Source organism: Chlorocebus sabaeus, chromosome 19 (assembly GCF_047675955.1).
Source record: "Chlorocebus sabaeus isolate Y175 chromosome 19, mChlSab1.0.hap1, whole genome shotgun sequence".
Classification (NCBI taxonomy): Eukaryota; Metazoa; Chordata; class Mammalia; order Primates; family Cercopithecidae; genus Chlorocebus; species Chlorocebus sabaeus.
This window is the reverse complement of record NC_132922.1, coordinates 33,437,777-33,462,385: the sequence shown is the minus strand read 5'-3', so window position 1 is coordinate 33,462,385 and position 24,609 is coordinate 33,437,777. Positions and strand designations below refer to the sequence as shown.

The window sequence follows — 24,609 nt, the reverse complement described above, 5'->3', positions numbered from 1 at the left end:
ATCTTCATCTCCCCTAAAGAAAGAGTGTTCCAGAGGTGAGGAGGAACAGATGACAGAAATTGGTAGCTGAAGAGGTTTGTCTATGGATTCGTCTATTTCATCATAATGCTTGATATCAGAAGACCAGAAGAGTATTTTTGCAATTTATTTTTAAAAACAGCTTTACTGAGGTATAACTGACATAATCTACCACAAATATTTATGTGTACAATTTGGCAAGTTTTGACATATATGTACACACACTAGTGAAACCATCACCGCAGTCAAGATGAACGTGTCCGCCTACGCCACGCGAGGGTGTGATATCCTTGTGTCCCTTTGTAATCTCTTTCCCTCCTGTCTCGCCCCAGCCTATGTTTCTCCCAGGGTGACCCCCCAATCTGCTTTCTGTCACTGTATGTTAGTTTACATTTCCTAGATTTTTACATGAGATATGCACTCTTTTGTTGTTGTTCCCGTTCCTTCTACTCAGTGTAAATAGGAATTCATTCATTCTGTAGCATGTGCCAATAGTTGATTTCCTTTTTATTGCTGAGTACTATGCCAGTTTATGGATAGATAGTATATAGTTTGTTTATTGAGTTCACCTATTGGCAAAAATTTATGTACCATTCTTTGGACATATGCTTTCGTTTCACTTGGGTAAGTACCTGGAAGTAGAATGACTGGGTCATATGGTAGGTGAAGATATAACCCCCCACTTTTTTTTTTTTTTTTAACAGATGGGGTCTCACTGTGTTGCCCAGTCTGGACTTGAGCTCCTGGGTGCGAGCACTCCTCCCCCTTCAGCCTCCTGAGTAGCTGGGACTACAGGTGCTCAACACCATACCCAGCTCAACATTTTAACTTTTTTTTTGCGAGACAGTGTCTCACTCTTTTGCCCAGGCTGGAGTGCAGTAGCGTCTCAGCTCACTGCAACCTCTGCCTCCCGGATTCAAGTGATTCTCCTGCCTCAGCCTCCCGCATAGCTGGGATTACAGGTGCCCACCACCGTTCCTGACTAATTTCTTGTATTTTTAGTAGAGATGGGGTTTCTCTATGTTGCCCAGGTTGGTTTCGAACTCTTGAGCTCAGGCAGTCCGCCTGCCTCGGCCTCCCAAAGTGCTGGGATTACAGGCGTGAGCCACTGTGCCTGGCCAGCATTTTAACTTTTTGAAAAAATAAATTTATTTTAGAATCATTTTAGATTTAAAGAATAGTTACAATGACAGCACAGAGAAAGACTTCATGTATATCAGGGCTTGGCAAGCTTTTCCCGTGAAGAGCCAGATAATAAATATTTTAGACCAAATGATCTTTCCTAGGACTGCTGTGCTGATGTAGGGCAGAGGCTGCCATCAGACAGTGAGGAAATGAATGGATGTGTTCCAGTCAAACTTTATGAAAACAGGTGGTAGGCTGGATTTGGCCCTTGGATTGTAGTTTGCTGATCCCTTGTATAAACCCTCCACCCAGCTTCCTCTAATGTTTAATCTTTTATAATCATGGTAAATTTGTCAAAACTAAGACATTCACATTCGTGCAGTACCGTGAACTAAACTTCAGACTAGATTGCGACAGTTTCCCCATCTTTTCATTTCAGGATTTGTTCCTGCATTGCACCTAATGTCGCATGTCTCCTTAAGTCTATTGTCATCCGTTTGGACTCATTGATACTTATCTTTTGGATTTGAATCTAACACTGTTTATTTAGCTGCTCAAATTGTTTCAACTTTGGCCATTGGGAATTCTTTCCGGCTGGCTCCGGTCTCCTTTAGACATGTCCTCATTTTTTTTCTGTTTTGGGTACTGCCATTGTTTGGCTACACCCGTTTTTTATCCATTCACCAGATGATGGATTGTTTTTGCTTTCGGATTGTTTTTGTTTGGGGCTACTGTAGATAATAGCCGCATGTATTTGCTTGTAGGTGTTTGTGTGCTTTCTTTTTTTTCTTGGACAAATACTTAGGAGTAGGACTGGAGTTATGTTTTAACTTCTAAAGAAACTGGCAAAGTTGTTTTCCAAAGAAAACACACCAATTTCTGTTTTCAACAGTAGTGAATAAGGGGCTCTGATTTTTTCACGTCATCAATACTTGTTATTGCCTGTCCTTTTGATGATCACTATTCACTAGTGGGGGCGAAGGGCTATTTTAACGTGGTTTTGATCTGCATCTCCCTTATCACTAATGTTCACCTTTTCTGTGCTTGTTAGCTATTTATATCGTTGGTGATCTTTTAGTTAAGGTCTTTTGCACATTTTAAAATTGGACACTTTGTCTGTTGAGCTGTTTATGTATTCTGGTTTTGCTTTTTCCTAATCTAAGGTCACAAAGGTTTTTTTCTTATGTTTTCTTTTAGAAGTTTTATTGTTTTAGATTTACCATTTAAGTCTGTGTTTCATTTTGAGTTGATATTTGCATATGACGTAAAGTACTGATCAAAGTTCGTGGGGTTTTTTGGGGTGGATAAGGGGCATGTGTTTAGGAGCATTTGTAGAAAAGACCATCCTGGCCGGGCACAGGGGCTCACACTTGTAATCCTAGCATTTTGGGAGGCGGAGTCGGGAGGATCACGAGGTCAGGAGTTTGAGACTAGCCTGGCCAATATGATGAAACCCCATCTCTGCTAAAAATACAAAAATTAGCCAGGCGTGGTATCGTGCATCTGTTGTCCCAGCTACTTGGGAGGCCGAGGCAGAAGAATCGCTTGAACCCAGAAGGTGGAGGTTGCAGTGAGCCAAGATCATGCCACTGCACTCTAGCTTGGGTGACAGAGCGAGACTCCGCCCCCGCCAAAAAAAAAAAAAAAAAAAAGAAAAGATCATCCTTTATTAGTTGCCCAAGTCAGTTTTCCATATACATGTGGGTTCATTTCTGGACTCTGTTCTATGTCATTGTTCACTCTGTTCTGTTTTTGAGACAGTATCACAGTAGCTTAATTAGTGTAGCTTTTAGTAAGTCATGAAATCAAATAATGTTGGTCCTCTCACTTTGTTCATTTTCAAAGTTGCTTTGGCTATTTTATATTTTTTATATTTCCATATGAATTTTAGAATTAGTTTATCAGTTTCTACAAAAAAAAAGCCTGCTAGCATTTAGATTGGAGTTGTGTTGAATATCTAGGTTCATTTGTAGAAAATGGGCCTCTTAACACTATTGAGTCTTCTGACCCATGATGATGGTACCTGTTTCCCTGTCTAAGTTTTCTTTGATTTCTGACAGAAAAATTTTATATTCAAATTCTCAACTCTTTAGGTATCTCCTGTCTTTTGTCAGATTTATCCCAAAATACTTCATTCTTTTTGACGCTGTTATACATTTTTTTTCATAATTGAGATTTTATCGGTTGCGGATCAGTACAGACATTTCAATTTGTACATAATTCTTAACCTATGTAATGAAATTCTAAAAAGCCATGTATTGTAATCCTTTTTTAAAGTTACTCCAGTGACTTTCCAGCTTAAGATCTGGAAGCAAATTTGGCTATCAAGTACCAGTATCTTCGCATGTTGGTCAGCTGTTAAACACGTGGCCCACCAGTTCACAGCCGAATAGCATGTACACTACATACTCAAATCTGTAATCTTTCACAGCACAGTAACAAAGTTATTCGGAAAACAGGACTACCACAACCAAAGATGTTACCGAGTGCACACAATTCTGACAGGGAGCGCCATGATCAAGGGTGGTTTTCTGTAGGAAACAATTCTACTAAAAACAACATGGGAATAGAAGTAACTTAAAATGTTCAAGACATTAAATGCAGGACTGACTCCATATTGCCATTTAATATGCTTTGTATTATAGGATATAAAAACTAACCCCCCATCTATGGAATGTTAAGCTGGCACCCGAGACAGTCAGAGCCTCCCATAATTCAATATCCCACACTATTTTCTGGTTGTACCAAAAAATAAACGACCAGCAAATGATTTCACCTCTTAAAAAAAAAAGCATTTACACTTAAAAAATGGGATGAGGTGGGATTCTTTCCTTCTTAAAAATGTTTCTAGAGCTACTGAAAAACTTGCATTTACAAAATAGTTGATAAAAATATTCCTCTGGGTTGTACAAGAAGGGAGACAGGGACCACTGGTAAGACATGGTATATGGTATTAATCAGACTTGGCTTCTTTCTCTCCTGCTTCATCAGAGGCTGGACTCTCCGCAGTTTTCGTTTCCCTGCTTTCTGCAGGTAAATCTTCTTTACTTTCTTGGTTAGCCACCTCGGCCTGTGTTCCCTTTGCTCCCCTTTTCCATTTTGTTTGCACTTTTTTGTCTGAAGATTTATCGCTGCTGCCTTTTTCGGCTTCGCTTCCACTTTTGCAGGAGGTTTAGCTGACAGCCGCACTGATCTCCTCTTGGGCGCTTCCTTGGCGGCCCCTTAGGCAGAGCTGACCTTCCTCTTGGGCATCCTGGTGGCGGGGAAGGCGCGTGCCGGGTGCCTGCGGGCTGTGCCACGCCGAGAGCCTTCGCAAAACTGGGCTGCCTGGCCGCTGCTACTCCTCCCGCTGCCCGAGCTCTCTGTTACACATTTTTAAAAGTTTTCGGCCGGGCACGGTGACTCACACCTGTAATCCCAGCACTTTGGGAGGCTGAGGCAGGCGGATCACCTGAGGTCAGGAGTTCAAGACCAGCCTGGCCAACATAGTGAAACCCCATCTCTACTAAAAAAAAAATATATATAAAAAATTAGCTGGGCATGGTGGCGGGCGCCTGTAATCCCAGCTACTCGGGAGGCTGAGGCAGGAGAACCTTTTGAACCTGGGAGGTGGAGATTGCTGTGAGCCGAGATTGTGCCACGGCACTCCAGCCTGGGCAAAACAGTGAGACTCCGTCTCAAAAAAAAAAAAAGTTTTCGATTGTTTGCTAGTATGTAGAAATAGCATTGAGTTTTGTATATTACTCTTGTATCTGTAACCTTCCTAAACTCACCTCTTTTAGCAGCCTGTTCGTAGATTCCATTGGATTTTCTGCATAGATGATCATGTTGTTTGTAAATAAAGATAATTTTGTGTTTTTTTGCAATGTGGAGGCCTCTTATTTCTTTTTCTTACCTTATTGCACTGTCTAGAGCCAACCATAAAATGTAGAGGCCAGAGTAGACATCCTGGTCTTGTTCCTCATCTTAGAGAAAAAGCATTCGGATCTTCCCCTTTTCCCTTTCGATTTTTTTCCTGCAACCATGGGTTATTTAGAAATATGAATATATTAGAAGTGTGTTAGTTATTAGAAGTGGGAAGACTATTAGTTTTCAAATATTTGGAAAATTTCCAGAGAGCTTTCTATTAAATGATATCTAATTTAACTCACTTCAGTCAGACAACATATTTTGTATGACTTGCATCCTTTTAAATGTATTGAGACTTGTTTTATGGCCCAGAATATGGTGTCCCCTGGTAAACGTTTCCTGTTCACTTGAAAAGAATGTGTAGGGCCGGGCATGGTGGCTCAGGCCTGTAATCCCAGCACTTTGGGAAACTGAGGCAGGAGGACCACCTGAAGTCACGAGTTCGAGACCAGCCTGGCCAACATGACGAAACCCTGTCTACTAAAAAAATGCAAAAATTTGCCAGGCGTGGTGGCGCACGCCTGTAATCCCAGCTACTGGGGAGGCTGAGTCACGAGAATCACTTGAACCCAGGAGGCGGAGGTTGCAGTGAATCGAGATGATGCCACTGCCCTCCAGCCTGGGTGACAAAACAGGACTCTGTTCCTCCCCCCAGCCCTCCCTCCAAAAAAAAAAAGAAAGGAAAGAATGTGTATTCTGCTGTTCTTGGCTAGAGTATCTTATAAATGTCAGTTCACAAACTTCTTTATCTTTTAATACAATGGGGTGAAATATGAAATGATTCATTTCCCTTCCCCAAATTCTTAGCGTGAGTCTGGAAATCCTGCCAGCTCTTTCTTCTAGCTGAAGAGCTGTCTCCTGATTGGAATGACAGCTTTGAACTGGAAGACATTATTTCATTAGTGCACTAATCAACCACAGAGATTACCTGATTGGCTGCTTAATAATTAAATGAAGTTGCTTGTAATTCTTTGAGCATACACAGAACTAATTAAATTAACCCTTTACTGCCTGACATGCCTGGGGTATTCTCGTGTGAAAATGGAGGAACCTACAATCCTTCTTGAACACTGGTGAGGTAAACAAGCAGATGTGTCAGTCAGTTTCCAAGGGAAGCACCTTATATAAGAAGCATTTAAGTACAAATCAAACAAAAAATGCAGATTCAGAAACTACAGTCCTTTGACAACTTGAGTATTAGTTTATTAGCCGTGTTCTTAAAGCTTAATGGAAAGCTTTTATACCAATACTTTCTTTGGATAGAAATTTAAGAATAACTCTCTTCATAGCCACTTAACTGTCTTTGAGGAGTTTGTTGTTGTTGTTGTTTTAAGGATCTTTTCGGTGTCAAATCGTTTCCCTAGTTATTTCAATATAAGCTCGCATCAGCCTAGTGAGATACAGAGCAAGGCAGGTGAAAGAGAGTACTGGCCTAGTGAGATACAGAGCAAGGCAGGTGAAAGAGAGTACTGGGCTAGAATCGAAAGAGGCTGGGTGTGGTGGCTCACGCCTGTAATCCCAGCACTTTGGGAGGCCAAGGTGCGCAGATCACCTGAGGTCAGGAGTTTGAGACCACCCTGGCCAACATGGTGAAACCCTATCTCTACTAAAAACACAAAATTCGCCAGGCGTGGTGGCAGGTGCGTGTAATCCCAGCTACTGCGGAGGCTGAGGCATGAGAATTGCTTGAAGCTGGGAGGTGAAGGTTGCAGTGAGCTGAGATCACACCACTGCACACCAGCCTAGGCAACAGAGTGAAGCTCTCTCTCTCAAAAAAAAAAGAAAGAAGCCGTGAATAGAGGGCCTTATTTTAGCCTCAGGTTTTAGGTGGATGATTGAGGAAATTAAGATAGGAGAAGTTAGGCACTTTGTCTGACAGTGATTCTCGACAGGCGGTGATTTGCCCCTTAGAGGACTTTGGCAGTGTCTGGAGACAGTTTTGGTTGCCACAGCTCAGGGGAAGAGGGGTGTGGGTAGAGGTCAGGAATATTGTCACATAGCCTACAGTGCATAAGACAGCTCTTCAGAACAGCAACAAAAATCATCTAGTCCAAAATGTCAGTACGGCTGAGATTGAGAAACCCTGGTCTGAAGCCAGCTTTTCTTGAGTTTTGATTAGAACACGGGTGTCCAAAACTGTACCTCTGGTGACTAATAATCTTGTCATCAGTTGTGGGTGATCCCCTCTAAGTTATTATTTTTATTTTTTCAAGTTCATTTGTTAAATTGGGGCAAAATTTACGTAACGTAAAATTAATTGTTAACCATTTTAAAGTGTACGATTCAGTCACATTGAGTGAATTCAATATGTCGTGCAGCTGTCGTTTCTATCCAGTTCCAAGACATTTTTATCACCTCAAAAGGAGAGACCCTGTACCCCCCCCTCAGCCTCCTCATCCCCCAGCCCCCGGCATCCACTCGTCTGCTTTCTGTCTCTGGATTCTAAATTATTTTTATGTTTGCTTCTTTGTGATGCTCTGGAAAGAACACGGTCAGGAAGTCAGCAGCGTGGACTTCACATCCCAGTGTCTCCATTCTTCCTCTTGCTAGCGGTGTGATTGGGCAAGTCATTCATCTGTTGTATGCCTCAGTTTCCTTTTCATTTATGTGGCAGCTGTCATGGTAGGCAGAATGCCATTTTTTTCTAAGTAAGATCTTTAAAGTCTGAAATTCTAGCCCACATGTTGTTTGCTCAGCATTTTTGTTGGACATCTGTAACAACATTTTTAAGCCTACACTGATTGCTTTCTCACCCAAGATGTTTCTGAAGCACCATTCCAGGTCCTGCATTAGTGTCTTTGGATTGGTTGTTGCTGGGAATGAGAAGTTAACGTTACTATCAGTTCAGATAAAAGGTTAGCGAGGTAAAGATGCCACCAACATGTTAGTTCATCCCATAGCTAAACATAAATATATTTTGGGTTACCTGATTTAGCACCTACCTTGTATTACCTTGTATTCATAAAATAAAAGCAAGCATAGTATCTTGCTGTCTTCCCGTTGTTGCATAAAACCCTCCAGTGGCTTTCTCTTGCATTTAGAATAGTCTAAATCCCTTACCATTGCTTAGTGGGCCCCCAGAAACTTTCTGCATCTTCTGCCTTCCTTGCCTCGTACCATTCTCTCCTGGGTTTTTAGCTACATCAGCGTTTTTTTCTTCTCATAAAGACTCAGAAGGCCGGGCGCGGTGGCTCAAGCCTGTAATCCCAGCACTTTGGGAGGCCGAGACGGGCGGATCACAAGGTCAGGAGATCGAGACCATCCTGGCTATTACGGTGAAACCCCGTCTCTACTAAAAAATACAAAAAAAACTAGCTGGGCGAGGTGGCGGGCGCCTGTAGTCCCAGCTACTCGGGAGGCTGAGGCAGGAGAATGGCGTAAACCCGGGAGGCGGAGCTTGCAGTGAGCTGAGATCTGGCCACTGCACTCCAGCCTGGGCGGCAGAGCGAGACTCCGTCTCAAAAAAAAAAAAAAAAAAAAAAAAAAAAGACTCAGAACTTCTTAGGGGCTTTGCACCTGCTTATGGTTTCCAGCTCTCAGGTCAGATGTCATCTCAATGAATGAAACATGCCCTGATCAGCCTATCTATAGCTTGTTCTATTTTATTAATTCCAAATAGGTGGGTTTTTTTGTTTGTTTGTTTGTTTGTTTGAGATGGAGTCTCACTGTCGCCCAGCTGGAGTGCAGTGGCATGATCTCGGCTCACTGCAACCTCCACCTCCCAGGTTCAAGCGATTCTCGTGCCTCAGCCTCCTAAGTAGCTGGGACTACAGGCACCCGCCACCACACCCAGCTAATTTTTGTATTTTTAGTAGAGACGGGGTTTCACCACGTTGACCAGGATGGTCTCGATCTCTTGACCTCGTGATCCGCTCGCCTCCCACCACACCCAGCTAAGTTTTTTATTTTTAGTAAAGATGGGATTTCACCACGTTGGCCAGGATGGTCTCAATCTCTTGACCTCGTGATCCGCCTGCCTCGGCCTCCCAAAGTGCTGGGATTGCAGGTGTGAGCCACCGTACCTGGCGTAATTTTAAGTAAGTTTTATAAAGAGAGTAACACAATGAATTCCTGTCACCCAGTGTCAGTGATTATTAACATTCTGTTAATAATCACCCAGTGAAAAGTATGCCCTTGCCTCTCTTCCCAACCCAGTCAATCTCTGTCATATTTAACTCTTTTCTGTTTCCTTCTTCTGGGATTACCTTCTTGGTTTACTTTAGTCTATTTTCTCCCTGAGAATGTGAGTTATATCAGAGCAGGGATCCTCTCTGTCCTACGCATTCTTGTATTACATTACCTAGAATTGTCCTATACGTAGTAGATGTATTCAATAAATATTTTCTGAGTGAATGAATGAATGAATGAATAAATGAAATAAAATTTCCAAAAGTAGGGACTGTCTTTTATCCATATTTGTATTCTGAACTGTGTCTAGTAAAGAGCTTCACACATATTCGATCAAGTGTTTGCTATCTGCTATTTTTTCATTTTTATTTTTTATTTTTGAGACAGAGTCTCGCTCTGTTGCGCAGGCTGGAGTGCAGTGGCAGGATCTTGGCTCACTGCAACCTCCACCTCCCAGGTTCAAGCGATTCTCCCACCTCAGCCTCTTGAGTAGCTGGGATTACAGGCACATGCCACTATGCCTGGCTAATTTTTGTATTTTTAGTAGAGACGGGGTTTCACCGTGTTGGCCAGGCTAGTCTTAAACTCCTGACCTCAAGTGGTCTGCCCGCCTCGGCCTCCCAAAGTGCTGGGATTACAGGCGTGAACCACCGCGCCCAGCCCTGTTCACTGTTTTTTTTGTTGTCACTGCCCCCCTCTACTAGTAGATTTGTTTACATAGTGTAAGCCTTGTCAGGATTTTTCTAATGGGAGGAGAATGGTATACTTTTCTTTCATTTACTTTCTGACCCCCCATTTGTATAATAAAAACAAGCCTTTTTTTTTTTTTTTTTTTTTTTTTTTTTGAGGCAGATTCTTGCTTTGTCGCCCAGGCTGGAGTGCAGTGGCACAGTCTCGGCTCACTGTGGCCTCCACCCGCCGAATTCAAACGATTCTCCTGCCTCAGCCTCCCGAGTAGCTGGGCCTACAAATGCGTGCCACCACACCCAAATAATTTTTGTATTTTTAGCAGAGATGCGGTTTCACTATGTTGGCCAGGATGGTCTCGAACTCCTGGCCTCGTGATCTGTCCGCCTGTTCTTCCCAAAGTGCTGGGATTACAGGCAGGAGCCACCGAGCCCGGCCAAAACAAGCTTTAATTGACTAGAAATTTTTTTCCTTGCCAGATTCACTTGGTGGTTGTCTCTGCATGGGTAATTTATAACACATTCTAGAAACCCACATTTGTCTTTCTTTTCTCTGATTCATTGTTTCTAGAGCTACGGAAGGTAAAAGCTGGAAAGGATGTTAGAGATAATTTAAGTTTAACTCATAGTTTTACAGATGAGGATGTTGCCTAAGGTCATATAATAGGTAGTGAGTTGAATTGGGATTAGAACCAGTAGAGCCAAGCCTAGCAGTTAATAGGAAGCCCAAGACTTAATCATTTTCTCATTGTTTCACATTTACGAGTTCTGTTTTATCAGTTGGATTGTTAAGTTCTTTGTCATGACTGACCGTGTATTATATTATGCTCTTTTAGTACTTTGCATGGCCTTTAGCATTAGGCACAGAGTAATGTTTTTGGATTGGGAGACTCATGTGAAGGCATTGCTTTAGTTGAAAATAATTTAATTTAATATTATATTTCTACCTGCCTTATGGGAAGAGACACCTGGAGGGCAAATCTTGATTACTTGTGCAATGGGTATGTAAAAAGAATTGGGAATGGGACAGATGAGATGGAGAAAATTAACAGAAGGCTGCAGATGGTGGCTTAGCACTTTGGAACGAGTCCATCAGTTCCTGCTGTCCAATCCAGTGTGAAAGATCCATCTGGGCCTCCCTTGAGTGCAAGAATGTGATGTAATGGACCTGGGATGTGCAAGCTGGGTTTCACTGAAAGTAATTATCAGGCTGGGTCGGATAGACTTGGAAATGTTAGATATAAGATACACGATGGGAAGAACTCAAGACTTGGGTTAGGCAGGTCCTTAATATAGGACCTATCTTACCGTTTATCTAGTAAAGTCCAGACCCTTGGCATCTTGGTCCTCGTTTTTGTTTTTTATTAAAATATTTTACATAAATGTCAAAATTTAAAACAGTACCTTTCTCTTTCAAAAAAATTATTGTAAACATTTTAGGAAATTGAGATAAGCAAAAAGAAGAAAATAATTATAATTACTTCGAGCCTATATAGGTCTACCCACGTATATGTACAGATACATGTAAAATGTATCAATATATGATATACATTTTTATGGGTTTTTAAAGGTAATATATAATAAATGTTTTTCATGTTAATATGTAGATCTAATGTCACTGTAATTCAGATATGGCCATGCTGTCATTTATTGCCTGTTGTCGGACGTCAGGGTTTTTTCCAATCTTAAATGGACTAACAGTGCTAAGATGACATCTCTGTGTAAGTGTATACATGACTCTTTCCTTAGGATGTAACTTCATAGTGAAATGTGTAATCTCAAAGTCATGTACTAGTAAATTTCTAAAATCTTCTAATGGCCAGTATTCTGTAGTGTCATGGCTGATATTCTCAAAACTTGCTGTATTTCTTCTGCATGTTAAATAAACAATGATCCATAGCTGTGGCTGCTGTGCTGTTTATTATAAACTAGAAAAGACTGGGGAAGGGTCATTTCTATTTGTTGAGTCTGGTTCCCCAAAATACAGTAATAGAAATTGTCACCATTGATTCTTGATAATGTGATTCAGTCCAGTTGGTAGTCACCCTGCTGCTTAGAGTTGCGTGTCATTTTCAGTTTCTAGCTCTTCTTTCCTTGTTCATTCCCTGCCCCACCCCCACACTCTTAACTACTTTGTGTGCCCGAAGCAGGCCTGGGTTTGGCTTGGCTCCCATTCTTAGGGCTAAAGAGGCCTTTGGCTCCCAGCTCCTAATTCGGTAGCATTTGTTGGTTTTCACATTGTGGGGAGAGATGAGGGCTGTTTCTGCCCTCCTACCTTCACCAGAGGTAAGTGATGGCAGGGTGTTGCTATGGGTCAGAGACCAGGTAGAGAACCCCCTTTCCAGAGACTCTGCTGAAGGAAAATTAGGACTTCGGAGGTTGAGGAAACTCTCCCTCAGCCTGCCTGGAAAGCTCTTTGAAGCCATTCTTGAGTCTCCATCCGCCTCGTATTGTGTCTTTGTGTGGAGACAGGTGGCGGGCGGCCTTCTGGGTGAGGGGGATGGAACCATGACCACCTCCTTGGGAGGTATCGTGCAGAGCCTTTCCTTTCTCGTGGCAGTGTGGGTGCGACCAGTCTATGTATCTGTGCCTCCACATTCTGTTCTTTGAGGATGATGCTGCTGCTTTTTTTGCAGCTAGGCTGCAGTCGGACTTCTGATTAGACGTAGTTAAGTTTTCCTCAGGAGATGCCTGACATCCTCTTTAAAACTGGTCTGAGGTTGAGAGTGCCTGGCCCTCTCCTGCACCCTCTCTTGGGGCGCACACGCCTTTCTTTGGCCTTGTTGGGAATACTCCTTTTGCAGAGCGTTTGGTCTCCCTGGAGTCAGTGGGGAGGCTGGTTGGTGGTGACGGGGTATGAACCTCCCATAAGGGGAGTAGTATCAGAAAAGTATTCTTGTGGGAAAAACACAGAGGAGCGCGAAGAAAGCAGGTTGATGGTTCTAACCTTGGAGAGTGTGGAGGAAAACAGCGTACTGACAGCATCAGAGGGCACGACATATTCCTTTGCAGGATTTCTTTGTTTCCAAGCAAATACCCTATAAGATCTGGAGTCAGTCCATTTCAGTTGCTTTTAATTGTTTTGAGGCATGTTCTTAGTGTATTGCTGTGTCTTGGCCGTGATTACCTCACTTCTTAAGCTCACTATTTCTGCTGCTGCCTGGCTTGCGGACTCCATTAACATTATTCAGACCTGGGGATCTTAGCATCAGGGACAAGAGGTAGAGAGTCCTTCACGGCAGGACTCTGCCTGTCGTCTTTCATTTGGTAGTCAGTATGACATTTTGGGCCTGCTCGCCAAACTGTTCTGTAAGCTAGATATGTGGTCTAAAGATAGTCCAAATTTCATGTGCATGTGGAAGGAGGATTATTATTATTATTTTTTTTGAGATGGAGTCTCGCTGTTTCCCAGGCTGGAGCGCAGTGGTGCGATCTCAGCTCACAGCAAGCTCCGCCTCCCGGGGTCACACCATTCTCCTGCCTCCGCCTCCCGAGTAGCTGGGACTACAGGCACCCGCCACCACACCTGGCTAATTTTGTGTATTTTTAGCAGAGACGGGGTTTCACTGTGTCAGCCAGGATAGTCTCGATCTCCTGACCTGGTGATCCGCCCGCCTTGGCCTCCCAAAGTGCTGGGATTACAGGTATGAGCCACCACATCCAGCCGAAGGAGGATTATTAATCACTCTAGATCCCTAGGAGACAGAGATTCTCAGTATTGACAGAGTTTTAAAGTGTATCGCAGGTACTTTATTACTGATTGTGAATTCCCTAAGTTGGCAAATTATATACCTAAAAAAGTCAGAGTAGATGCAACGTTATTTTTGTAATATTCTCACTCACATTTTAACATGCTCTCTAGGACGGGAGAAAAGTGGTTGGGGTGAGGCGTTGGGGTCAGTGGGAGTGGATTATAGCCAATACCCCCTAAAGCCTGTGTGTGATTTATCTTGAGCCTTTCTTAGTGGTGTGCCTGTTGGGGGCATGCTTACATGTTTAAGGCATCTATTTGTCTCCAGTGATTAATTTCTGAGGTGTGGTTTATAAAGTGAGAATCAATTTTAGACAGTGTAAAATATATGATATGCATTTTTACTAAATTGTCTCTTACTTGGGGCATAGGAATATGTGTAAGATGAATGGTTAATTCACTTAGAAGGCATTCGTGTTGGTGCCTTCAGTGCCTAGCGGCAGGTACTATAAAGTTATTACATGAATGAATATGAACCTTACCTGTTAACAGACATATGGTTTATAGTCTCAGTTATTGACTTTTAATTTTTCAACTGAAATGAAGTTTCTCTTCTTCTTCTTTGTTCTTCTTCCTTCTTTCTTCTTCTTGAGACAGGGTCTCTGTCGCCCAGGCTGGAATGCAGTGGCACAATCTCAGTTCACTGCCACCTCCACCTCCCAGGCTCAAGCCATCCTTCCACCTTAGCCTCCCAAGTAGCTGGGATCACAGACAGGGGTGTGCCACCTTGCCTGGCTAAATTTTGTATTTTTTTGTAGAGATGAAGTTTCGCCATGTTGCCCAAACTGGTCTCAAACTCCTGGGCTCAAGTGATCTTCCTGCCTTGGCTTCCCAAAGTGCTGGGATTACAGGCGTGAGCCACGATGTCTGGCCTACCGTTTTTTAATAGTTCATTTAAATTACTGTGCCTTTTACAGTTGGTATTTACACCATGCATGGGATAAAATGGGGAGATGTCTTAAAGTAGTGTAGGGACGCCTCCGACAATCAGGAAAAGCCAAGTCTGGGCCTGGGTGGACTAGCACTTATTCTTACTTTTGCCTTAGGCTATCGTCATGAAATGGAAGGTTTGTGTTTGTAAGTGGGTCAGAAATTGGAACTTTAAAATGTTGGTTTCAGCAATTTCGGTTTATCTGTTCTTTACTGTAATCTACAAATAATTTGAAACTTTTATCTCTCTGTTGTTTGTTCATCAGTCCATCAATCCGTCCATCCATTGGTCCATTGTGTAGCATCTGCTGGAACACACCTTCTTCTTAGATTTAATTTTTTGTTCATTGGAGATTTGAGGGCTCATCACCAAATCCAGAGATCCAGGTTTCCCAGTACAATCATGATTTCTGGGAAGAAACTGTTTTCAGGATTGTCATTAATGTTTCCAGGCCCTTCCTAGTTTTGTGTTAGAATAAAATGGTGACAACATGAAGTAAGCAGTCAATGTGAAGGGAGTTAGGTGCCTTGCTTAGTGAGGTAACTTAAAGGGAACCTTTGAATATGACTCTCTAAATAGTGACAGATCTCTTATAAAATCTGTTGACATATATAGAGTTAAAAGGTAAGCTAGAGACATGAAGAAAGGAGCAGTGATTTTTATTTATCACTTCCTTAAAATGATTACTAATATGGAATTTAGAATTTCTTTTTGCTTTGTGAGTCAAGCAGATGGAATATATATCTACTTTAAGTTTTTTTTTTCCTGTACCTTTATTGTCGCTGACCTTTTTTGGTATTTGTTTCCTTTGCCCTCAGATATTGACAAATTGCATCCTCCTCATTAATGCTCTGAATGATAAAATGGGTAAAACCAAATAGGGTATGTTGGTTAGGATTTTGGTCCCACAATCTAGGCTACAGGAGTTCGAATCTTGATCATACTATTATTATTATATTGTTATTTTGAGACAGAGTCTTGCTCTGGTGGCCCAGACTGGAGTACAGTGGCACCGTCTTGGTGGGTTCAAGCAATTCTCATGCCTCAGCCTCCCTAGTAGCTGGGATTACAGGCACCTGCCATCATGCCCAGCTAATTTTTGTATTTTCAGTAGAGACATGGTTTCACGATGTTAGCCGAGCTGGTCTGGAACCCCTGGCTTCAAGTGATCTGCCTGCCTCAGTCCCCCAAACTGCTGGGATTACAGGCGCGAGCCACCATGCCTGGCATTGATCATACTGATATAGCTGGATCGTGATTCTTCCCATTTGGAACCTTAGATTGTGTCACTAGCTTTACTTTTTTTCTTTTTTGCCTTTTTTTTTTTTTTTTTTTTTTTTGAGATGGAGTCTAGCTCTGTCGCCCAGGCTAGAGTGCCGTGGCACAGTCTCGGCTCACTGCAACCTCCGCCTCCTGGGTTCAAGTGATTCTCCTGCCTCAACCTCCCAAGTAGCTGGGATTACAGGCGCCCACCCAATTTTTGTAATTTTAGTAGAGACAGGGTTTCACTGTGTTGGCCAGGCTGGTCTCGAACTCCTTACCTCATGATCCACCCAGCTCGGCCTCCCAAAGTGCTGGGATTACAAGTGTGAGCCACCACACCCGGCCTACTTGTTTTCTTTTTAAATAAAGCACCATTGGATACCAAATGTGCGGATTTGTGATTATATCCATATAGTAACTCCTTAAAAGTGTCACGGTATAAATCTTTTTAAAGTCTCTTGACACGTATATCACACTGACATTATTGTCAGATTCGTTTTTTTTTTTTTTTTTATGACAAAGGGACTTAAAAAAACTCTTTTAAGAATATAACTTTATCACATATAGTGGTAGATGTTTTACCCTTGCTAGTTCTTGAAGAAACGTATTTTTTGATTGGCTTTACTCCATGCGTTTCCCAAGTTTCTGTTGTAGGCATCTGAATAGAAATGGCATTTAGATCAATTTAAATGTAGGCCTACCACAGCCATTGACTGGCACTATCTTTATAACAACTTAAAAAGCTGTACTTAGTGAAAGTAATATTAATCACTGTCTGGTTTTGACAAGACTTGTAAAAAGGGAGGAAAAAATAATTAGGTTAAAAGTGTTATTGCTACTATTTCTGCTTAGGATGAAAAGTAAAATTGTGGCTCTCTGGAATTTACTTGGAAGCGGATCTTCTGGATAGCTGAGATTTCCATATAGTGGAGTTTACTACGGTTTACTGCTTATGACCTGAAAAAAATTTTTTTTTAATTGATACGGGATCTCGCTATGTTGCCCCAGGCTGCCCTCCAACTCCTGGCCTCAAGCTATTCACATGAGTAGCTGGGACTATAGGCAGCATTCCACAACACCCAGCCTGGCCTCTTATTTTATTTTATTATTTTTTTGAGACAGACCCTTGTTTTTCACCCAGGCTGGAGTACAGTAGCGTGATCTTGGCTCACTACAACCTCTGCCTCCCGGGTTCAAGGGATTCTCATGCCTCAGCCTCCCTAGTAGCTGAGACTATAGACACGTGCCACCACGCCCAGCTAATTTTTTGTATTTTTGGTAGAGACAGGATTTCACCTGACTCTGGTTGGTCAGGCTGGTCCTGAACTCCTGACTTCAAGTCATCGACCTGACTTCGGCCTACAAAAGTGCTGGTATTACAGGTGGGATTCCCTGTGCCCGGCCCTCAATTTTAAATTTTCTGCTTTTGAGAAGCATCTTGATAGATTATACTTCTTATCCTTAAAAAAAACCCACACACACACACAAAAACCAATAATCTTTGAGGTATAATTTGTATACAATTAATTACACAGATTTTAAGTATACAGTTGAGTTTTGACAACTGTATACAAGTGTGTATAACCACCACCCCCCAAAAAATATAAATCATTTTCATTCCCCAAGAAAGTTCTCTCATGGCCTGTGCAGTCAAATCTGGCCCACCACACATACTCTGCCCCAGGCAGTGGCTGATCTGATTACTCTCACTACAGATAAATTTGTCTGTCTTGGAAAATAAGTGGCTTCATACCATATGCAGTCTGTCTTGTCCTTCCCAGGCTAATGTATGGGATATACTTTTATCTAGTCCCAGTAATTGTGCATCCTCAAGCCTGTGTGTTCCTGCCCTGCGCCGTAGCCTAGTGGTTCATTTTCGTACTCTTGAGCTGTCTTATGTCTTTGCCTGGAACTGTAGTTGCCCCACAGTTAGATACTGGGAGAGGGAGGTTTCTATTGCGCCTCATGTCAGAAACCAACTCCCTTTTACTTGCATCCTTCCACATACACTTTCCTAATAATAGTTTTCTGTTTCTGTTATAATTAGCTGTGAGCTGTGCAACCATGTAACTAAGTATTGTTTAGTCTTTCTGGTCTCCAGATGAGCTATATAAAAATGAGGTTAGGTCAGTCTGGCTGTGTGCCAGGCACTTGTGAGGGGCAGCTCCTCTAGTGCCCGGCATCAGACATGGCAGAGGCGATGGATTTGGGCAGAGATCCCAGTGGACCCATCCATTCCTGGACTCTGTTGGAGAGAGGGAGGAGGGCAGTTCCGTGTCCTTCCACGTGGGGCCTAGCCCGGCCGAGCTCATCCTGCTGGGTGGCCGCACGGTCGGTCCAGGAGCCTGGGAGGCGCAGGCAGAAGCCTTGGGCCACTTGGTCTCCACAGGGTGCATCCTGGACTGGTGGAGCGCAGCGCAGCGAGAGGCTGGAGCTGGAGCCTGGGCCCCGCCTCGCCTCAGGGGACACTGCTGGGAGGCAAAGCCGGGGGCCCTGGCCAAGGGCGCGGCGGAGGCGCCTTCCCTGATGCAGATGACCTGGCTGTCCTGACCAGCGTGAGGGAAAACGCCTGCTCGCCAGCTCTGTCCCCAGCAGCGCCTTGTGGAGAGCTCGCCCACGCAGCCCCGGTGGCGGGGCCAGGAGCACCAGCGCTTGCCAGGGGGCGCCCGGGGCGCGCCTCCTCCCGGAAGCTCCAGCGGAAGACCGGAGCGGGCCGTCGAGCCGCGGATAACTGCAACTGCAGAGAGAGAGAACTCCAGATAGGCCTGTAGAAGAGCCTGTGAAAGAAGAAATCCAGGAAAGCGAAGGAGCGGTGGAAAAGATGCTTGCAGAAGCCACCCGGGAGTTGGAGGAGGTGGTGGTGGATGAGAACCCTGATTCTGAAATACATTGAACAATGTGTGATGATGATCCCCCACGCCTGAGAAAGACTCAGAAACACAGCCTGATCAGGAAGAAGAAGAAAGTTTCTCCATCGGAGGTGGGAGCTGCCATTGTGATCATTCCGCAGTTAATGGAGAAGTGTAACTTGGATCTATCGACAGTTACACAGGCCTTCCTAAGCAATAGTGGTGAGCTGAAGGCTGCTTCCTCCTTCCTAGCATCCGGTCAGAGCTGATGGATAACCCATTTGGTCCCAACAAGATGACATAGATTTGCAAAAAGATGACGAGGATAGCAGAGAGGCACTGGTCAAAAAATTTGGTGCTCAGAATGTAGCTCAGAGGATTGAGTTTCGAAAGAAATAATTGGCAAGATAATGAGAAAAGAAAAAGTCATGGCAGATGAGGTGGTTAAAAAAAATTGTGGCCTATGTCCTGAATGGTACTACCTAGGTTTTCCTCTAGGGTTTTTATGGTATTAGGTCTAACATTTAAGTCTCTAATCCATCTTGAATTAATTTTCGTATAAGGAGTAAGGAAAGGATCCAGTTTCAGCTTTCTACTTATGGCTAGCCAATTTTCCCAGCACCATTTATTAAATAGGGAATCCTTTCCCCATTTCTTGTTTCTCTCAGGTTTGTCAAAGATCAGATGGCTGTAGATGTGTGGTATCACTTCTGAGGACTCTGTTCTGTTCCATTGGTCTATATCTCTGTTTTGGTACCAGTACCATGCTGTTTTGGTTACTGTAGCCTTGTAGTATAGTTTGAAGTCAGGTAGCGTGATGCCTCCAGCTTTGTTCTTTTGACTTAGGATTGTCTTGGAGATGCGGGCTCTTTTTTGGTTCCATATGAACTTTAAAGCAGTTTTTTCCAATTCTGTGAAGAAACTCGTTGGTAGCTTGATGGGGATGGCATTGAGACTTCATGTCTAAAACACCAAAAGCAACGGCAGCAAAAGCCAAAATTGACAAATGGGATCTCATTAAACTAAAGAGCTTCTGCACAGCAAAAGAAACTACCATCAGAGTGAACAGGCAACCTACAGAATGGGAGAAAATTTTTGCAATCTACTCATCTGACAAAGGGCTAATATCCAGAACCCACAAAGAACTCAAACAAATTTACAAGAAAAAAACAAACAACCCCATCAAAAAGTGGGCAAAGGATATGAACAGACATTTCTCAAAAGAAGACATTCATACAGCCAACAGACACATGAAAAAATGCTCATCATCACTGGCCATCAGAGAAATGCAAATCAAAACCACAATGAGATACCATCTCACACCAGTTAGAATGGCGATCATTAAAAAGTCAGGAAACAACAGGTGCTGGAGAGGATGTGGAGAAATAGGAACACTTTTACACTGTTGGTGGGATTGTAAACTAGTTCAACCATTATGGAAAACAGTATGGCGATTCCTCAAGGATCTAGAACTAGATGTACCATATGACCCAACCATCCCATTACTGGGTATATACCCAAAGGATTCTAAATCATGCTGCTATAAAGACACATGCACACGTATGTTTATTGCGGCACTATTCACAATAGCAAAGACTTGGAATCAACCCAAATGTCCATCAGTGACAGACTGGATTAAGAAAATGTGGCACATATACACCATGGAATACTATGCAGCCATAAAAAAGGATGAGTTTGTGTCCTTTGTAGGGACATGGATGCAGCTGGAAACCATCATTCTCAGCAAACTATCACAAGAACAGAAAACCAAACACCGCATGTTCTCACTCATAGGTGGGAACTGAACAATGAGATCACTTGGACTCGGGAAGGGGAACATCACACACCAGGGCCTATCATGGGGAGGGGGGAGGGGGGAGGGATTGCATTGGGAGTTATACCTGATGTAAATGACGAGTTGATGGGTGCAGCACAGCAAGATGGCACAAGTATACATATGTAACAAACCTGCACGTTATGCACATGTACCCTACAACTTAAAGTATAATAATAATAAAAAAAGAATTCATAATAAAAAAAAAAATTGTGGCCATTGAACTTTAGAGAGTTCTTGCATTGGAACTGGCCTTTATCTTCTGACCATTGCTGCTCTTGCTCTGTGAGTCCTAGATTTTGTAGCCAAGCAGAGTTGTAGAGCGGGGGATAAAAAGAAAAGAAATTGGATGTATTTACAGCTCTCCTTGAGCAAGTATCAATATTTATGAAAGGAGAATTTAAGCCAGAGAAGAGAAGGTGTACATAGCAGTAATCCTTCGTTGGAATGGAACTGTTGATATATTAGTGACAAAGTCGAAGGAAATTTAGGGGGCATAGGCCATTTCAGACAGCATAAGTAATCTCTTACCCTTTGGCAGAAGCTCCTTTAGATTGTGATAGATTCCAAATAAAGAATTCAGAAATAGGGGAAGATTTAATTATGAGGCCTTGAACATGGATTATCCCCAGACCCTTGTCATTTCTCTCAGTGAGCTCTGATTTCTAGACTGCTTTGAAAACGCCATATTCATTTTGCTAACTTAGTATTTGGGGACCCTGTTCCTTGGCTGTTCTTTACTTGGAACCCTTCTTAGTCAAGTCTGCAGGATGTCTGTCTTTACCCACCACTCACTCAATTTTGTTTAAAACAGTTGCACGCAACCCTAAGGAGTCTCAAGAATAATCTTACTTGGTTTATGTGTTATTTATTGAGCATAGTTTGTCCCAGCCATTGTGTTAAATTATAAAAATTAGTGGATTGACTCCACTTTGTTGTGTTGTTTTCATTATTGAAAATAAATGTAACTTTGTATTTAAAAAAAAAATAAGGTTATGATATGGGATGATAAAACAGTAAAGTTATACTTCAGTGTTTTGATTTAGGGCTTTTCTGCTCATCTTATTGACACTTTTATCACTTTAATGTTTATCCACATGCATTTATCACTTTATTATTATCTTCAATAAACTTTAGTTTCTAGAAAAGTTTTAGATTTGCAGCAAAAATGGAAAGGAAGGTACAGAGATTACATAACTTCTATTGCTCCTGTCCCTTACCCGCATCGATAGGTATTATGAGGACCTTATAATAATGATAGTCCTAATTCTTTCCTCCCATTCCTGTATTGTTGCTGCCCATCATTTCACTTAGGTACATGTATAAGTACACATCAGTGTATATAATAAAATACATTGTTGCCATTACTATTTTGAACACACCCATTAGCTAAGATTTTTTTTTTTTTTTTTTTGAGACAAGGAGTCTCGCTGTGTCGCCCGGGCTGGAGTGCAGTGGCCGGATCTCAGCTCACTGCAAGCTCTGCCTCCCGGGTTCATGCCATTCTCCTGCCTCAGCCTCCTGAGTAGCTGGGACTACAGGCGCCTACCACCTTGCCCGGCTAGTTTTTTGTATTTTTTAGTAGAGACGGGGTTTCACCGTGTTAGCCAGGATGGTCTCGATCTCCTGACCTCGTGATCCGCCCGTCTCGGCCTCCCAAAGTGCTGGGATTACAGGCTTGAGCCAGCGCTCCCGGCCTAAGAATTTTTTTTTTAAGTGTTTCATTCTCCACTGCTTTTTCTTTGTGTGGATCGGAGTTTCTGACCTTTATCATTTCCATTCTCTCAAGATTTTTCTTTGACTGGGCACGGCGGCTCACGCCTGTAATCCCAGCACTTTGGGAGGCCGAGGTGGTGGATCACAAGGTCAGGAGTTTGGACCAGTCTGGCCAACATAGTGAAACACTGTCTCTACTAAAAATACAAAAAAATTAGCCAGTCGTGGTGAGAGGTGCCTGTAATCCCAGCTACTCAGGAGGCTGAGGCAGGATAATTGCTTGAACCCAGGAGGTGGAGGTTGCAGTGAGCCGATATCGCACCATTGCACTCCAGCCTGGGCAACAGAGCGAGACTCCCTCCGTCTTGCACTGGGTGTTAGGCTCTGATAAAACCCCATCCCTACTTAAAAAAAAAATTTTTTTTTTTAAATTTCTTACAAGGCAGGTCTACACATCTCAATTGTTGTTTCAGAAAGTCTTTATTCTCTTCCACTACACAAGGATACTTTGGCAGGATACAGAATTCTAGGTTGGTGGGTTTTTTCTCTCATCACTTTATTTGACTCCACTCTTATCTTGCTTGCCTGGTTGCCGAGAAGTCAGATATATTGTAATCCTTATCCTCTATAGAAAAGGTGTTTTTCCCCTCCTTTGGCTTCTTGCAGGATGTTTTCTTTTCTTTATGTGTATTTTTCCGTAGTTTGAATATGACATGTTTAGAGTAGTTTTGTTTTGTTTTTGCTCGTTTTTGTTTTGAGATGGAGTCTCACTCTGTGGCATAGGCTGGAGTGCAGTGGCACAATCTTAGTTCACTGCAACCTCCACCTCCTGGGTTCAAGCAGTTCTCCTGCCTCAGCCCCCCGAGTAGCTGGGATTACAGGCACACGCCACCACACCTGGCTCATTTTTTGTACTTTTAGTAGAAACAGAGTTTCACTGTGTCAGCCAGGCTGATCTTGAACTCCTGACCTCAGGTGATCTGCCTGCCTCAGCCTCCCAAAGTGCTGGGATTACAGGCGTGAGCCACCGCACCTGGCCTTAGAGTAGTTTTTTGAGCATGTATTGTGCTTGGTGTTCTCTGAACTTCCTTAGATCTGTGGTTTGGTGTGTTGACATTAATTTGGATACATTTTCAGTTGTTGTTTCAAATATTTCTTCTCTTCCTTTCTTCTCCTCTTGGTATTTTCATTGTGTTTATAATTACACCTTTGGTAACTGTCCCAGAGTTCTTGGGTATTATCTTCTGTTTTTTTTGTCTTTGTTTTCTTTTGGTTTTCAGTTTGTATTGATACATCCTTAAGCTCAGAGATTCTTTTTTCGGTGGTGTCCAGTCTCCTAATATGCCCATCAGTGGCATTCTTCGTTTCTGTCATGATGCTTTGCGCTGTGGCTCTTCTTTTCATTTTTTCTTAGAATTCCCATCTCCCTGCTCGCTCTGCCCACCTGTTCCTGCAAGCTGCCTACTTTCTCCATTAGAGTCCTTCACATTAATCAGAGTTGGTTTCAGTTTCCCGCCTGATAATTCCGCTTCCCTGCCCTCTCTCAGTCTGGTTTCGATGAGTCTGGTTTGATGCTTGTTCTGTCCCTTCACGCTATTTTTTGCCTTTCAGTGTGCCTTGCAGTTTTTCTTGGTAGTTGGACAGGATGTACTGGGTGAAGTAGGCCTTTAGCAATGTGGTGGTGAGGGATGGGAAAGGGGGAAGCGTTCTTTAGTCTTAGGATTAGGTCTCAGCCTTTTAGTGAGCGCCTGCCTCTGGATGGTGAACTTCACACGTGCTTCTCAGTTATCCCCCCAGCCCTCATGGGACAAGATGGCTAGAGCAGACTGGAGTTGGGAATTCCCTTCCACTGGGTCAGTTAGGCTCTGATAAAACCCCATCTGTACTAAAAATACAGAAAATTAGCTGTGTGCGGTGGCACGCGCCTGTAGTCCCAGCTACTCGGGAGGCTTGAACCCAGGAGGTGGAAGCTGCAGTAAGCCAAGATCGTGCCACTGCACTCCAGTCTGGGCCACTGAGCGGGACTCCATCTCAAAAAAGAAAAAAAAAAGTTAAGTGCTCTGGCCTGTTTCAGAATGGCTCCTTTCCAGAATGGTCTCCTCCTGGCAAGAGAGGATTTTTGTCTGATATTCACCATGATAACCTGGTAGAACTCCAGAGGTAAATCTTAGAAGAATTGTCCCCTGTACACCATGAGTGGGTTCCCCTGGAGTTTTTAGCTCTCAGATTTGTTCACACTGAGGCACTGGCTCCCTTGCAGGTTTCTTCTCTGGTCGGTTGTGATACTCTGTATTCCCGGCTGTCTCCAGGTTTGGGCACTGTGACTTGCCCTGTGACCTCATCTCTTTGAGGAATCTAAGAAGACTTGTTTCGTCTTCAGTGTGTTTACCTTGTTACTT

General features: G+C 43.0%; 1 protein-coding gene and 2 pseudogenes across 4 annotated transcripts in view; 2 read left to right on the top strand and 1 right to left on the bottom strand.

The window, feature by feature from the left end:
- CECR2 (CECR2 histone acetyl-lysine reader) overlaps nt 1-24,609 on the top strand; it is a 203,971-nt gene that overhangs the window by 39,049 nt on the left and 140,313 nt on the right. The gene's annotated exons all lie outside the window — the stretch shown is intronic.
- LOC119619067 (non-histone chromosomal protein HMG-14 pseudogene) lies at nt 3,819-4,395 on the bottom strand (annotated as a pseudogene).
- Nucleotides 18,546-19,183, top strand: LOC140709168 (telomeric repeat-binding factor 2-interacting protein 1 pseudogene; annotated as a pseudogene).